This window comes from Belonocnema kinseyi, chromosome 8 (assembly GCF_010883055.1).
Source record: "Belonocnema kinseyi isolate 2016_QV_RU_SX_M_011 chromosome 8, B_treatae_v1, whole genome shotgun sequence".
NCBI lineage: Eukaryota > Metazoa > Arthropoda > Insecta > Hymenoptera > Cynipidae > Belonocnema > Belonocnema kinseyi.
This window is the reverse complement of record NC_046664.1, coordinates 29713639-29728745: the sequence shown is the minus strand read 5'-3', so window position 1 is coordinate 29728745 and position 15107 is coordinate 29713639. Positions and strand designations below refer to the sequence as shown.

The 15107-nt window shown below is 27.2% G+C and overlaps 1 protein-coding gene across 3 annotated transcripts in view; it reads right to left on the bottom strand.

The window, feature by feature from the left end:
* LOC117178851 (glycoprotein 3-alpha-L-fucosyltransferase A-like) overlaps positions 1 to 14886 on the bottom strand; it is a 43269-nt gene extending 28383 nt beyond the window's left edge. Inside the window, exon 1 of one of the 3 annotated variants that reach the window (XM_033370358.1) lies at positions 14802 to 14886. The gene's annotated coding sequence lies outside the window, so the exon portion shown is untranslated. The other 2 variants (XM_033370356.1, XM_033370357.1) reach the window with 2 other exon arrangements.
* Positions 14887 to 15107: the final 221 nt, after the last annotated feature.

Here is a 15107-nt window from a genome sequence, read left to right as displayed (position 1 = left end):
CGACTTATGCGCGCCAAAAGAGCCTCAGAGGCGACCACTCTATTGCGTTTATTCTCAGCTGAGAGCAAACGCGGCACCCATCTTGCCGATAGCTTTGTCATGTCTAATTTTTCATGTAGAATTGAAACAACTGCACCTATAGATATCCTTGTGGCCTCAGCTTGTGGACTGTGACTGCACCATATATCTAGTCGGGAGTGGTGCTGACTGAAAACAGATGATTTGGAGCGATTCGCGCGCCATCTGTTGGTCATTCTAAGGACTTATTGAACTACCCTCGTACCTATACATATTACTTCACGCAGAAAACTTTGTTCTGTGAACTCATTAAACTATACTTAATTTTAATCTAATTAAACAATGAAGGATTAAGAAGAGTGGATTATTTTTCTGCCCTTTTTAATATAGGATAATTAAATTACCAACACTTCGTTATAGAACTATGTTTTGCAATTATAAACTTATTCCATTCATTTGGATTACAAAGCCACTTTTGCTGCTAAGTATTTAATTGAATTGATAAAATTGATCAAAAAAACCATAGATTATTCATCAAACTTGAGAAGAGAAATCCAAGATTAAATGAAAGAATATACAATATAAATTTCGAATATCAATTTATTTTTAGGTTTATTTGTTTCAAAAATGGTTATTTGACATGGATAATGTAGATTTTGGTAGTTTATAGTTACAAAAAAAGTTTTAACCCACTAACTGCCGGGGAAGGCAGTCATTTTCAACCCCTAAATCTCAAAAAACGAAGAAAAAACTATAAATTTCTTTCCAAGTTTTATACCTGAAATTCTAGACATGGATAGTGTAGATTTTGGTAGTATATAGTTGCACAGAAAGTTTCATCCCACTAGCTGCTGGGGAACGCAGTCATTTTCTACCCCTAATTCTAAAAAAAGCGAAGAAAAAATCTAAAATCCGTTCAAACTTTCTTACCTAAAATGTTAGATGTGGAATTTGTAAATTTTGGTAGTAAATAGTTACACAAAAAGGTTCACCCCCCCCCCCCCCCCCCCCCCCCCCCCCCCCCCCTAGCTGCTGGGAAACGCAGTCATTTTCTACCTCTTTTTCTTTAAAAAGCGAAAAAAAATGCTAAAATCCATTTCAAGTTTCCTACTGAAAATGTTAGATGTAGATAATGTAGATTTTGATAGTATATAGTTAAAAAAAGTTTCACCCCCCTATCTGCCGGGGAACGCAGTCATTTTCAACCCCTAATTCTCAAAATATTAGACTTGGATAGTGTAGATTTTGGTAGTATATAGTTATTAAAAAAGTTTCACCCAACAAGGAACACATTTTAGAACTTTTCTATTGATTGTTAAGGTCCGAAGATTGGAAACAATTACAACACCGGTAGCTAGGAATATAAAACTTTTTTTGAGAATACTTACCATCAAAATCTACAATATTCTTGTCTTATCTTTATTTTAGATAAGAAAGATGAAACAGATTAAAACATTATCAATCGATGTTTAAAGTTTATGGGCTGATACGACAGTGACCCCCGCCGGGAAGTGAGATGATTTTTTTTCTTTCAAATATTTAAAATCAAATTTAACATTATTCATATTTGATATTGTAGGTAAGAAAGCTGGAACAGATTTCAGCATTATTTATCCTGTTTTTGCGATACAGGGGTTGAAAATGACTGCGTTTGCTGTAGCCAGGGGGATGATCCTTTTTTTGCAACTATTTTAGACTTAGGGGATGAAAATGACTGCTTTCCCCGGCAGATAGGGGGATACAACTTTTTTTGTAACTCTTTTCTACCAAAATCTACACTATCCAAGTCTAAAATTTTAGGTAAGAAACTTGGAACGGAATTTAGAATTTTTTCTCCGCTTTTTTTAGAATTAGGGGTAGAAAATGATTGCATTCCCCAGCAGCTAGGTGGATGAAACTTTTTTTGTAACTATATACTACCAAAATCTACATCATCCATATATAACATTTTAGGTAAGAAACTTTGAACTGATTTTATAATTTTTTCTTTGTTTTTTGAGACTTAGGGGTTGAAAATGACTGCATTCCCCGGAAGATAGGGGGGTGATACTTTTTGTGTGACTAGTTACTACCAAAATTGACACATTCCACGTCTAACATTGTAGGTAAGAAACTTGGAACGGATTTTAGATTTCTTTCTTTGCTTTTTTTAGAATTAGGGGTAGAAAATGACTGCGTTCCCCAGCAGCTACGGGGATGAAAATGCTTTTGCTACTATATGCTACCAAAATCTACACTATCCGTGTCTAAAATTTTGGGTAAGAAACTTGGAAAGAAATTTATAATTTTTTCTTCGCTTTTTGAGACTTAGGGGTTGAAAATGACTGCGTTTCCCGGCAGATGGGAGGATGAAACATTTTTTGTAACTATTTGCTACCAAAATCTACACTATCCATGTCTGAAATTTTAGGTAAGAAACTTGGAAAGAAATTTATAACTTTTTCTTCGTTTTTTGAGACTTAGGGGTTGAAACTGACTGCGTTCCCCAGCAGTTTCGGAGGGTGAAACTTTTTTTGTAACTATTAACTACCAAAATTTACACATTCCACATATAACATTTTGGGTAAGAAACTTGGAACGGAATTTAGATTTTTTGTTTAGTTTTTTGAGACTTAGAGGTTGAAAATGACTGCGTTCCCTAGCAGGAAGGGGGATGAAACTTTTTTTGTACTGACATACTACCAAAATCTACACTATCCATATTTAAAATTTTAGGTAAGAAACTGGGAAAGAAATTTATAATTTTTTCTTCGTTTTTTGAGACTTAGGGGCTGAAAATGACTGCTTTCCCTGGCAGTTAGGGGGGTGAAACTTTTTTGTAGTTATATACTTCTAAAATCTACACTATCCAGGTCTAAAACTTTAGGTAAGAAACTTGGAACGGCATTTAGAATTTTTTCTTCGCTTTTTTTAGAATTAGTAGTAGAAAATGGCTGCGTGACCCGGCAGATAGGAGGATAAAAATTTTTTTGTAACTATTTGCTACCAAAATCTTCAGTATCCATGTCTAAAATTTCAGGTAAGAAACTTGGAAAGAAATCTGTAATTTTTTCTTCGATTTTTGGGACTTAGGGGTTGAAAATGTCTGCGTTCCCCGGCAGTTAGGGGGGGGGGGTGAAATTTTTTTTGTAACTAATAACTACGAAAATTTACACATTCCACATATAACATTTGGGTTAAGAAACTTGGAACGGAATTTATAATTTTTTCTTCGTTTTTTGAGACTTAGTGGTTGAACATGACTGCATTCCCTGGCAGTTAGGGGAGTGAAACTTTTTTTGTAGCTATATACTACTAAAATCTACACTATCCAAGTCTAAAATTCTAGGTAAGAAACTTAAAACGGAAATTAGAATTTTTTTCGTTTTTTGCGACTTAGAGGTTGAAAATGACTGCGTTCCCCGGCAGCTAGGGGAATGAAGCTTTTTTTGTAGTTATTTTCCACCAAAATCTACACTATCCATTTCTGACAATTGTAGATATGGACATTTTTTTTATTTTTCGTTTCACATAAACGTTGGAAACTTCAGTTTCGTATTTGTAACCATATAATTAAATATTCAACTAAAAACATGAATTCTGAACAAAAAATATAATGGTTGACAATTAAACTGAAAATAATTTAAATTTTTAATAAAAAAGAGTTGAAGCAATCCAAACAGACGAATTTTTAACAAAATACTTGAAACCTCCGCCAAAAAAGATTACCATTTTAAACAAAAAAATTGAAACAAAATTACAATTTGAAGGGAAAAATAATTTTTAATACAAAATAAAAATTAAAAATAACCATGCATTTTGTAATTTTCTGTTTTTGTTTTCTTTTAGGTTATGTGAATATAATTTTTCACGGTGTTCAAGAAAATTGATAAAGATTAAAGAAGATTTCAGATATGTCAAAAAATATTTAGAAAATTTCTAAGAAATTTCGTACTATTTGCAGGACTTTACAAAATTCGAGGAAAAATATGAGTAGTTTAAAATATAATTCAGGCTTTTTGACGTTTATATAAAATTTAACAATATTTTATGAATATTTGAGAATCTTTAAGGTGTTAAAATAGGCAGCATCTTCTCAAAATTTCAAAAACTCTTAAAGTTTCTTTGAACTGACTCGATTTATTCCTAAAATTGTTTTAGAATATTTCGGATTCTTTTTTGACAATTCTGTAAATCTTTTGTGATAATTTAAAAGCTTTATAAATATTCTCTTGAATTCAAGCGTTTTATCTTTATTTATTTTTTCTAGTTTTTTCTAGTTTTTACTCTTAAATATTTTTTTTTAACGTTTAAATATTTTTTAAATAATTTAAATGTTTCCTAAGATTTGGAAAAAATTCTACAAAACTAAAAAAATTTATTTTCAATTTTCCAGATTGATTCTTAAAAATTGTAAAAATCTTTTAGAATGGTTTGAACTATTTTTTTATAATAAATTTGGTAAACGAAAAAATTATTTAAAATTTTGGGTTAATTAGTTAAAAAAGTTAGTTTCTCGAAATCTTTCGAAATTTCTGAGTACCTTCTGCATTTTTGTATTATCTTTAAAGCTGCTAAGTCCTTAAATCGCCTAACAATTTTTTAAGCACTGCATTTTACATTAACCGTTTTGGAATAAGTTCAAATTTTAAATCATTTCTGAAATTTTTACGAAACTTCTAAATATTCATGAAAATTATTAAAAAATTTTTTTAAATGATCTAAAAATCCTTTAAAGTTGAAAAAATTGCTTTCCATTCTTATAGGCTCTGTTTTAGCAATTTTGAAATTTTTGAAAATTAATTACATACTTTGTTATTCATTAAATATTCTATTATTTATTACTTAATGTTTTTATCACACAATGCAATCCTGCCCGAAATCGATGTTTAGAATTAAATGTTTTGAAAAGAAATTTCTACGCAGTAGTTAAATTTTCTGCGAAAAATGGAATAGTTCAACTTTCATTTAAAACAATTAATTTTTACAACAAAAAAAAACAATTTTACAGAAAATAGGAAAATCTTCAGCATAAAGAGATAAGTTTTCAACTAAAATGACGAATGTTTAACAAAAATTATGAATTTTTACAATAATATTTCATCTTTTCGTAAACAAGATGAGTTTTACTAAAAAATTTAATTTTCAACAGGATAGTAAGACTTGTAACCTAAGATATGAATGTTCATCTAACATGATGAATCATAAAAAAATGTATTCCTAACAAAAGAGTTTAAAAAAGTAGTTAATATTTCAACCAAGAAGATTAATTTTCAATACAATACATGAATGTTCAATCACATAGTAGAATTTTTCCTAAAAAAACATTGTAAACCAAAAACGGAATAATTAAATTTTCAGTTAAAAAAGTTTTGACTTAAACAAATACAACAAAATTATGTTACAAAAATACTTTATGTTCAACCAAATAGACGAATTTTCAACTAAAATTTTGAGTCTTCAACCTCAGACATTAATTTGTAACAAAGATGTTCTACCTTCAACAAAAAATTATGAATTCTCAACGAAAAACTAAATGGTTGATGTTTTAATCCAAAAAATTGTATGGTTAAATAAAAACATTTTAAATGAAACAAAAAGACGAATTAGCAACAAAAAAGTTCATTTAAAAATAATAATAATGACTTTATAATTGTTGAATTTACAATAAAATAATTAAATTTTATAACCAAGGAATGAAACTTTTACCCAAAAAGATTATTTTTTAACCAAGCAAGTAAATTTTTAAAGTTTTAGTCAAAAAGATTAGTTTTCAACCAAGAAGATTAATTCTCGGAACGCTTTATTTATTAGGTTAAAAATTAGATCTAGGAACCCTCGCTTTTAAAGCGATTAAGAGCAAGAAGTAGTTCCGTGGATTAATCTCTTGAAATTTCTCTCCGTGCAGTTTAAAAATTTTTTTAACAGTATGCCGATCCATGCATATCGAAGACGTGAACAAATATACTAAATATGGTATTTTTGTATTCTAAACATTCAACATTTTTTTTATACAAATAAGGTAGCTTTCCTATCTCTAGACTGAAAGAAATTCCTAATAGCCTGAATATTATTAGGGCATTTAAAAAATATATATTTTTAAGCTCCTAGGGTCAAATTATATTAAAATATGTCGAAAAAATATATTTGAAAATTTAGGTCATTAGGTACTTCCCTCTATGTCGAAGAAAAATATATCTTCAGTTCTAAAATACATTAAATATAATTCAAGGTGAAAGTGGTCTAAATACATTCCAATTATTGCAAAACCTAGATTTCATTGTGCCCACCGATGTGCGGGTAAATGTTTCGGATCTTTCGAAATAATGCGAGCATTAACATTTAAAAACGAAACTCTGATTTTAACCAGATTTGGCCATTCTTCTCCATTAAATCGGAAGAAATAAATTTTAACAGTTTTGTACTCCCTTTAATAAAAAATAAATATATATTTAATTTAATAAATTTGTCGAACAAATAACTATTTTTTGTTTTGTTTTTAAAATAGAAGCATAAGAAATTCAATATTTGAAAATAGAAGAAAAGCTAGCGCAGAAAGTAAATTTAATTTTACAGAAGTTCCGCCTTGGTTTGCCTTATTGCTATTTCTTCGAAAGGAATAAATCTATTTTTGCACAAGAGTTGCAGGAAGAACGTTTTTTGTTTAGGAAAGCTAAAGGTTTCAATACTTCAAATCTTTGTATAGAAATATTTCACATTTAATTTTGTATTTTGTATAGAATATTTTGATATTGGGCTAAATTTTCAGAAAGCTTAGTAAAAAGATTTTGTTTGTATCAAATCTAAAAAAAATTGGTGGAACGAAAATTGTAAATTTCCAAATGAGGAATTTCAAATCGAAAAATGTATTTTTAAGAGAGAAAATTTAAACTTAAACAGATTTTTAATAATAAAGGCAACACTTCTATTCTCAACTTTTTGACTAAATGACTCAAAAATGACAAAGGGATTCTATTCATAACACCTGGACCATATTAAATGAAGCTAAACATAATAAAATGTTTGCATCATTAATTTATTAAATTAAAACTTCCAAGTAATTTTATTTGACGATATAATTTTTATCTGAATTCTTATAAGTATTACTGATATAAGAAAATATTTTAATTTTAGATGTTCTTTAATATTAAAAATTAAATCTGTTCTTAATATTCTACTATCACACTATAATTTGTAAACTTATTTACATTTTCAGAGATGACAAAAATAAATTTATGGACAAAATCTGTGAAAACCTTAATTTACGAAGAGAATGCATTATCCGTACCGGTAACAAGAAGATTACTGGTGCGGGCAATAAAATTTCCGGGAAAATTAATATCTGATTTCTATTTTATTTAGAACAAATTAATTTGAAGCCTTGCAGATTTGAAAATATGTCAAAAAAAATGCAAGATTTTAAACCTATTTTTATTTTTTGCAGGATTTGAAATAATATTTTCTTAAACTAAGAATTATTTCGAAAATTATTTCAAACTCTCATAAAATTAAAAAAAAATCAAAAAGATGTGAAATTCGAAAATATATCAAGCCTTTTTACAATTTACAGATTTTTTATTTTTATAGATTAATTTCAAGATAATATTTAAAAAGATTTTTAATGATTTCCTCGAATTTCGGAAAATAATATAGAAGAATTCAAAGGAAAACTTTTTAATTTTGCAAGATAAAAAAAATTTTGAAGAAATTCAAATCATTATAAAAATTTCCCACGTTTTAAAATTTTTCGTAAGTAATTTTAAGTTTCATAAAATGTATATTAAAAGAGATTTTTATCTTAAAAAATTAATTCAAGTTAACATCCAATAAGATTTTTAAAAATTCCAAAATATTTCCGAAGGTTCGAAAAGAAAAAAGAAATAAATGTAGGATTAAAATGATTAAAATTTAAGGACTTAAAAATTTCAAGGGAATATTTTTTTCTTAAGTTTCTTTGGAAAATTTCAAATGATTTGTATATGCCAAAGTATGAAAATTATGTTTTAAAAGATTTTTATAAAATTCAAACAGTTATTCAATATTGTCAAAAAAAACATATGGAAAATTTTCAGAAATTTTCTTCAGTTTTTAAAAAATTTCAAAAATAATTTAAAATTATACAAGTTTTTAAAAAACTTAAAATAAATTGTACATTTTTCAAGATTTAGAAATACAATTTGGAAGTTTTTTCAAGGGGTTGAAAAATTTCAATATATTAAAAAAAAATCTTAAGATTCCTGGAAATATTGGAAGTGACTTTTTACCTTCATAAATTATTTTTTAAATAATAATTAAAATGATGTTTAAACTCTAAAAAATATTTTCGAAGTGTTTAAAGCATATAAAAATCATTTTAAATTTACAGTGATTTCGACGAATAAAAAAAATATAGATTTTTAAAGATTTCGAACAAGAAACTTTGAAGCTTCTCAAGAATTTTGAAAGGTTTCAAGACAATAGAACAATTTCCTGAGCATTTCTTGGAAACATCAAATAATTTTTCATTTTACATATGAAATATAATAAATATAAATAATAAAGAAAATAATAAATAATAAAGGTAAATTTTTTTATCAATTCAAAAATAATAATAAGAAATTTAAAAATATATATAACAGATCTTTAAAAATAATTTTTATTTTGTATTTGAAAATTGTTTTTCCCTTAAATCGAGAAAGTTCTCGCAAGCGTAGCGCGTGATTGCTTATGCAGGTAGCAATAAAAAATAATGTTTAAATTAACAACTTCTATACTTGCACATTGAAGTTATAAAATAAAAAAGCCAGCACAAAAATTAAATTAAAAAAATTTAATATAGATATTATTATGTTGGTTCGAAGTATCTGGGTCATTATTTCAGACTTTCGTATCTGGCGCAAAATGTCAGTTTTTGCGACCTCGAAATGTTAGCGTCTGTTACGTTCAAATAATGCAGTTAATCCGATTTATTTGAATTTCGAAACCCAGACTCCTATCATGCAAATTCTCCTGGACTTGAAGATATCAAATATTCTCAAGTAATTGAATAAAAAATATAATTTAGGTTAATTAATTACCAAACGATTATCTTGATGTTTTTTAATAGAAAAATCTTAGCTGCAAATGTACATAAACTACGTTACGCAGGCGCATCACATATTTAAATTTTAAATTGCGTATTTTAATGATCACGTGCTAATATTTATGGCAGAACAACTTGAAATTCAATAAAACAGCAATTTATGTAAATTTTACTAAATAAATTTTGTAATTTTACTGGTTTATTAAGTGCGGCAGGCAGGTTAAGTATGTTAAGTATAGTTAAGTGCAAGGGTTCATAAAAATAAAAAATATTTTTGCAAGATTAAAATTAAAAATTTAACTGTTGACTTGAAGGTTAGCATCTCAAAACTAGATAACAAACAAAATCACCATTTTTCTAGAGAGCGAAAAAATATTCACTAAAATCGAAATTACCATTTAAGGATACAACAAAAGTCCACTTCCGAGAAGATGTGTTGCTGATTTAAGCCCGAAAAATGTGATTAGAAACACTTATTTTCGAGAAAAAAGACGTGGCAGCTGGCAATTTTTAATTGACACTGAGCAAATCGTCCGAGAATTTGGAGGTTAAAATTTAACAGGTTTTGAAAATCGGTATTCGGCATCAATTGAAAATTGAATTTTCACTTCTTCACAAAACTAAAAATTACTCGCAAGATATTCGGAAAGTGAATGAAAAGAACAAATTTTTTGTACAAAAATTTATTTTGTTCTGAGAAAAATGAAATTTATTCCAACTGTATCACACTGAGATAGACGATTAATCGGGTAAGAGACTATAAAGAGAATTTGTTTCAAATACAGAATAATCGTTTTAAAAAGATCGTGATGGGAAGAAAAAACTATTAAGACACTAAAATACTACGCCAACATTCTAAGCTCAAATTCTAAATAAAATTTTAATTACTGCGTTAAAAATAAGAATTCGAAGTTCATTTTTTTAATCCCAACGTGTATTTGATTTTTTAAGAATCTTTTATGCAATAAACTCATTTTAGAAAAAATGTTTCCTATTCTAGTTCTGTACTGCCATTCTTAAATTGTTATTGTTTATTGAATTGACGAATTTTTATTGAAGTAATACAAAATAGTTGACTCTCAAATATTACGAGAGTAATTTTCATTTATTATCATTTTAGAACAAAATCATAAATGCTTATAAATAATTAGGAAAAACAGTCTTCTTAAACCTCTATAACCTGCACTTTTACCGACTTCATGTTGAATTTGTAATTTCATATGAGGAAGACATCTTGTATTTGGATTAGATAACTTTTCTGGGCATGAAAGTTGGTACCTCTAAAAGAGTCTTTGAAAAGCACTGCTCTTGTTCTTTTAAGATATATTGCATCGGTTACGAGAAAAATTCAAATTTTATATTTTTTAGGGAAACAATTCTCCCCGCCTTAATCAAGCTAATTTTAATGGAAGCGGTATTATCATCAGAGACAGTTACTATCGATCAGTGTAAGTATCTCCTTCACCACTGTAAAAATAGATATCAACCTATCAATCAAGTTAACTTTTGAAATAAAATACTTAACGTAATTTTTGACTCGGCGGAAAGTAAATTGAAAAAATCTTTTAAATTAAATTTTTTCTGAAAAAAGAACCACTCTTGTGGCTCTACTGGGAATCGAACTGCAATAAAGCTGATAGAATATCTTTCTTATTGTATAAGCAGAAGCTTAAAAGATATAGGAAGAAATAAAAAAGGTGGGGCTTTAGAGAAAATCCTTTTTATTTTTTTCTTGAAATTTGGAAGCATGCAAGAAATATCTTCTGGAAAGCACCACCTTTTTTATTTTATAGAATATTATTATGTATGAATATGAATATGTATTTTGTCAAAAATTGTTCTTTTCGTTGAAAATTAATATGTTTTGGTTGAGGATTCAACTTTTTTGTTAAAAAATCGTATTTTTGGTTGAGAAATCAATAATTGGTTTGAAGATTACCTACTTTTACAAAAATTGCTTCAGTTGGTCCCTCATTCTGTTTGAAAATGAACTTCGTCTATTTGGTTAAAAATTAACTTTATTGTTGTAATTCCTATTTTTTGTTTTAAACTAAACTCTTTCGTTGAAAAGCCGTCATTCCCGGTTTTATTTAACAGATTGAACATAAGTTTTTTTAATCAACTTTTTTTCGCTGAAAATGTTGACTGTTTCATTTTTGGTTCAAAAAGAACTTTCCTATTTTAAAATTTTAATATTTGATTTAAACTTCATCTTTATTGTGTAAAAATTTGTCTATATATGATTGAACTATTTTGTTAAAAATTTATATTTTGGTAGAAAATTTATCATTTATAGTAGAAAATTCTCTTCCTGAGTTGAAAATGTACTTTTTTGTTAAAGATTCAACTTTTTGTGCTGAAAATTCAATTTTCTTCTAAAAGTTTATCTTTTTTTTTGCTCCCATATTTATCTGTTGATGGTTGAATTTTTATCTTTTTTTTTAAATGGCGGCCAGTTTTTTCACTTTCAAAATTGAAAATTGTTTTTTTATAGATGAAAATTCAACTGTTTAGTTAAAATTTCGTCCTCTCGGATTGAAAATTCACCTTTTATGGTAGAAAATTTATCTTTTTCTAGGTTGGAAATTCATTCCTTTTGGTTGAAATTCTAATGTCCGGTTACAATTTATTCAGGATTTTTTGGTCGAAAAAACAATACTTAGTTTAAAGATTAATTACTTTTAAAAGTATTGATATAATTGTTTCATCATTGTAGTTAAAAATTGATCTATTTTGTAGAAGATTTTTCTGTTTGGCTTAAAAATTCATCAATCTGGTAGAAAATTAAACTACTTCGTTGAAAATTCGATTTTTTTGCGTGAATTAAACAGTTTGAAAATTCGTTTTGTTCTAAAATTCATTTTTTGAACAAAAATTTCAAACATTTCATGTTTTATTGAAAAAAAATTTAGTTGAATTTTCAAATTCAACAGTAAACAATCAGTAAACTTCGTTTATTAAAGAATTAGAAATGAGGTTCTGAAGGAGAATTTTAAAAATAAAATTATTCAAATTTCAAGAGTTTTTGCAAGCAAATTCAAATTTGATAAACGAAAGACTTTTACTGAAACATTATATCAAATGTAATCAATTGCGTGTCAATTCTTGTTGGACATGATAGCTACAGATAAAACAGAATGCATGTGTTCATTATCAGAGACCTTCCTGTTTTACATTATAATTAAATTGATATATTTGATGTATTTGGTATGCTATATTTTCTTGAAATAAATACTCTATCAATAATTATCACCAAATAAATAATTTATTTTAAATTTAATTAACTAGCTTCAAATAGAAATGGAATCTATAATCGTTTTTAATCCAACAATAATCCTAAGGAAATGAATTTTATATAATACAACTGATTAACGGATATGTTCATATAAATTTACAATAATAAATTGGATGATAAATATTCCGAATTCTGATTAACGGATTTCATTCATAGACGAAACTAGATTATCTCGTGTGAGAGGTCTCTCGCCTTAATTACTGGACTAGATTAGGCAAATTGCCAAATGGTTAAAAAACCATGCTTAGTTGTTTTCTTCGCTAATGAAGAAAAATTAAGTTGTCATACAAACGTTTAATTGGTTAAACAAATTAAAATTAATTATTTTTATTTGAATTATCAGCTTTTTAAATTATTTTTTTAACTATATGACTTTTCTACATCAAAAATAATTTTCGAATGCTTAATCTGAATAATCAGAATTGCTACAGGTCTGGGAATTACAGAAATTTAGAGGAACTCGGGAAATTTTCAATGAACTAAAATTAAATTTAATCACTTTGTTGAAAGTTTAAACATTTAGGCAAAAACCCCTTTTTTAGTTTTTGGTTGAAGATTCATTTATTTTGGTAGAAGATACATCTTTGTAGGTTAAAAACCATAACTGTTTAATTGATCATTAATCTGTTTAGGTTGAAAATTCAACTGCTTTAATGACAATTAATTTTCTTTTAATTCAACTTTTTTTAGTTTAAAATTAAATGAGTTTTTTTGTTGAAATATCGATTAGTACTTTTTTCATGATTATTTATCATTCTGGTTGAGAATTCAACTGTTTAAATGAAAAAAAAATCTTAATTTATTTCATTCAACTCTTTTTGTTTAAAAATAATATCTTTCTTGGATAAAATATCAATCAGTACATTTTTCCTTAAGAATTTATATTTTCTTGGTAAAGAATTTACTTAACTGAAAGTTGAATAACTTTACTGGAAAGTAATTTTTTATTCAAAATTTACGTATTTTGTTGAAAGTTAGCTTTTCGGTTGAAAATTATTTTTTTTTTACTGAAAATTCAACTACTATATCTTTGATTTAAAATTAAATTATTTAAATGAAAATTCAATTCACAGTTTGGACATTCATCTCCTTTGGTGCATTATTTCAGTTAAAAATCCTTTTTTGTGTTCAAAATTGAACTTTTTTGTTTAAAATTAGTTGTTTGCTTAAAAATTCGTCTTTCGTGATGAAACATTAATATTTTTGTGTTAGGAGTCAAATATTTTGCTGAAAGTTCTTCTTCCAGGTTTGAAAATTAGTCTGTTTTTGGATAATAATTGAACTGTTCTGATGAAAATTTTTTTAATTTTTAATACCTAATAAAACATACTGGATTGGTCAGAGTCATGTATGTTTTATTAATCTGACATTGAACCAAAGTTAATCAATGCTGATAAAGAAATAATAACGCCCTTTTCATTGTAAAAAAGTTTCTTTCGACATACAAATAAATAAAATCCATTATTCATGAGTAAGATAAAAAAATTATCATCAAGCTGATAAATTTTCTTTCCATTGGGCGTTACCGATATTAAATTCAGTGTACTTGCCTAAACAGAACCTAAAGCTCCAATCGATGCACTTTCACTATTTTAAGTTTTTCTATATTTTTAATAAAAAAGTATCATTAAAAGGATAAAGAAAATTAGTTTAAGAAATCTTTAGCAATAAAATTTCAATAACAAAAAATGACTTCCCTTTGTCACAATCCTTTTTTACAATGCTTCGAAAATTTTTAGTCTCTTAATATTTATAGTAAACTGAAAAAATATTAGTTGGATTAAAAAAAAATATTGGATGTATTCAAAATACTACATTTCTTTAACTAAAGTAATCTTTCTTCTCAGTCTAGAAACATAATTCGTTTAAATCAAAATTTAAAAAAAAAAACATAAATATTCAAATAACGAATACGAAATATAACTCTTGCCAACTAAACAAATATTATTTCAGTATTTTTTTGTAAACAAAATTTATTTAAACATATATAAATTCATTAAAACTTAATTATTTATAAAATTGTATTCATTTAGCTCTGTAAATTATTCTGGTATAAAAAAATGGTGAGAATGGCATAAAATAAAGACTTGACTCACTCTGCAAGTGTCGCGTGGTTTTTAAGTTGACAGAAGTAGTAGCGCCATGTAATGACCAGACTATCGATGCCCCAACACCCAATGCTTGCTACACGTTTTCACACCACACGCACCACCAAGTCACGCGAGAAAATCCGATTACACACACCATAAGGACTCATGTTTCTTCCTTTTTCGATCTCGCGAAAAAGGTGCCAATTTTATTATTATTAATAAATTAAATTAATTCAAAGGTTTAATTTATCGTTTTGTATTTATTTATTTTTTTGAAAAGAGTGAGGAGGACCCGGCCCGTTTCGAACCCTCACCCGTCGTTTCCCTCTGATGCACCTTATACGAATCGTGCCTTTACCTTTTCTGTGGAGAGTATTGGACCCCTCCTTGGAGATTCAGAGTGCAGGGGAAAATCCATAAAGGACGCGTCTGCGCTGTTTCCGTTCGGTATACACTCGCGATATCGCAGATCGACTGCAAGGGCCTAACAGTTGCGAAGGAGCTTTTACCACTGCCTTGATAACTAATTTTCTTAAAATATTTTACAAAAAATGAAGAATTAAAACTTAAAAAATGATATATTAAACTTTTTTCGATATGATTTGGTTGAATTTGACAGATAAGTTATTAAACTTTGAGTGACGAGAAGTTTGAAACAGAATCG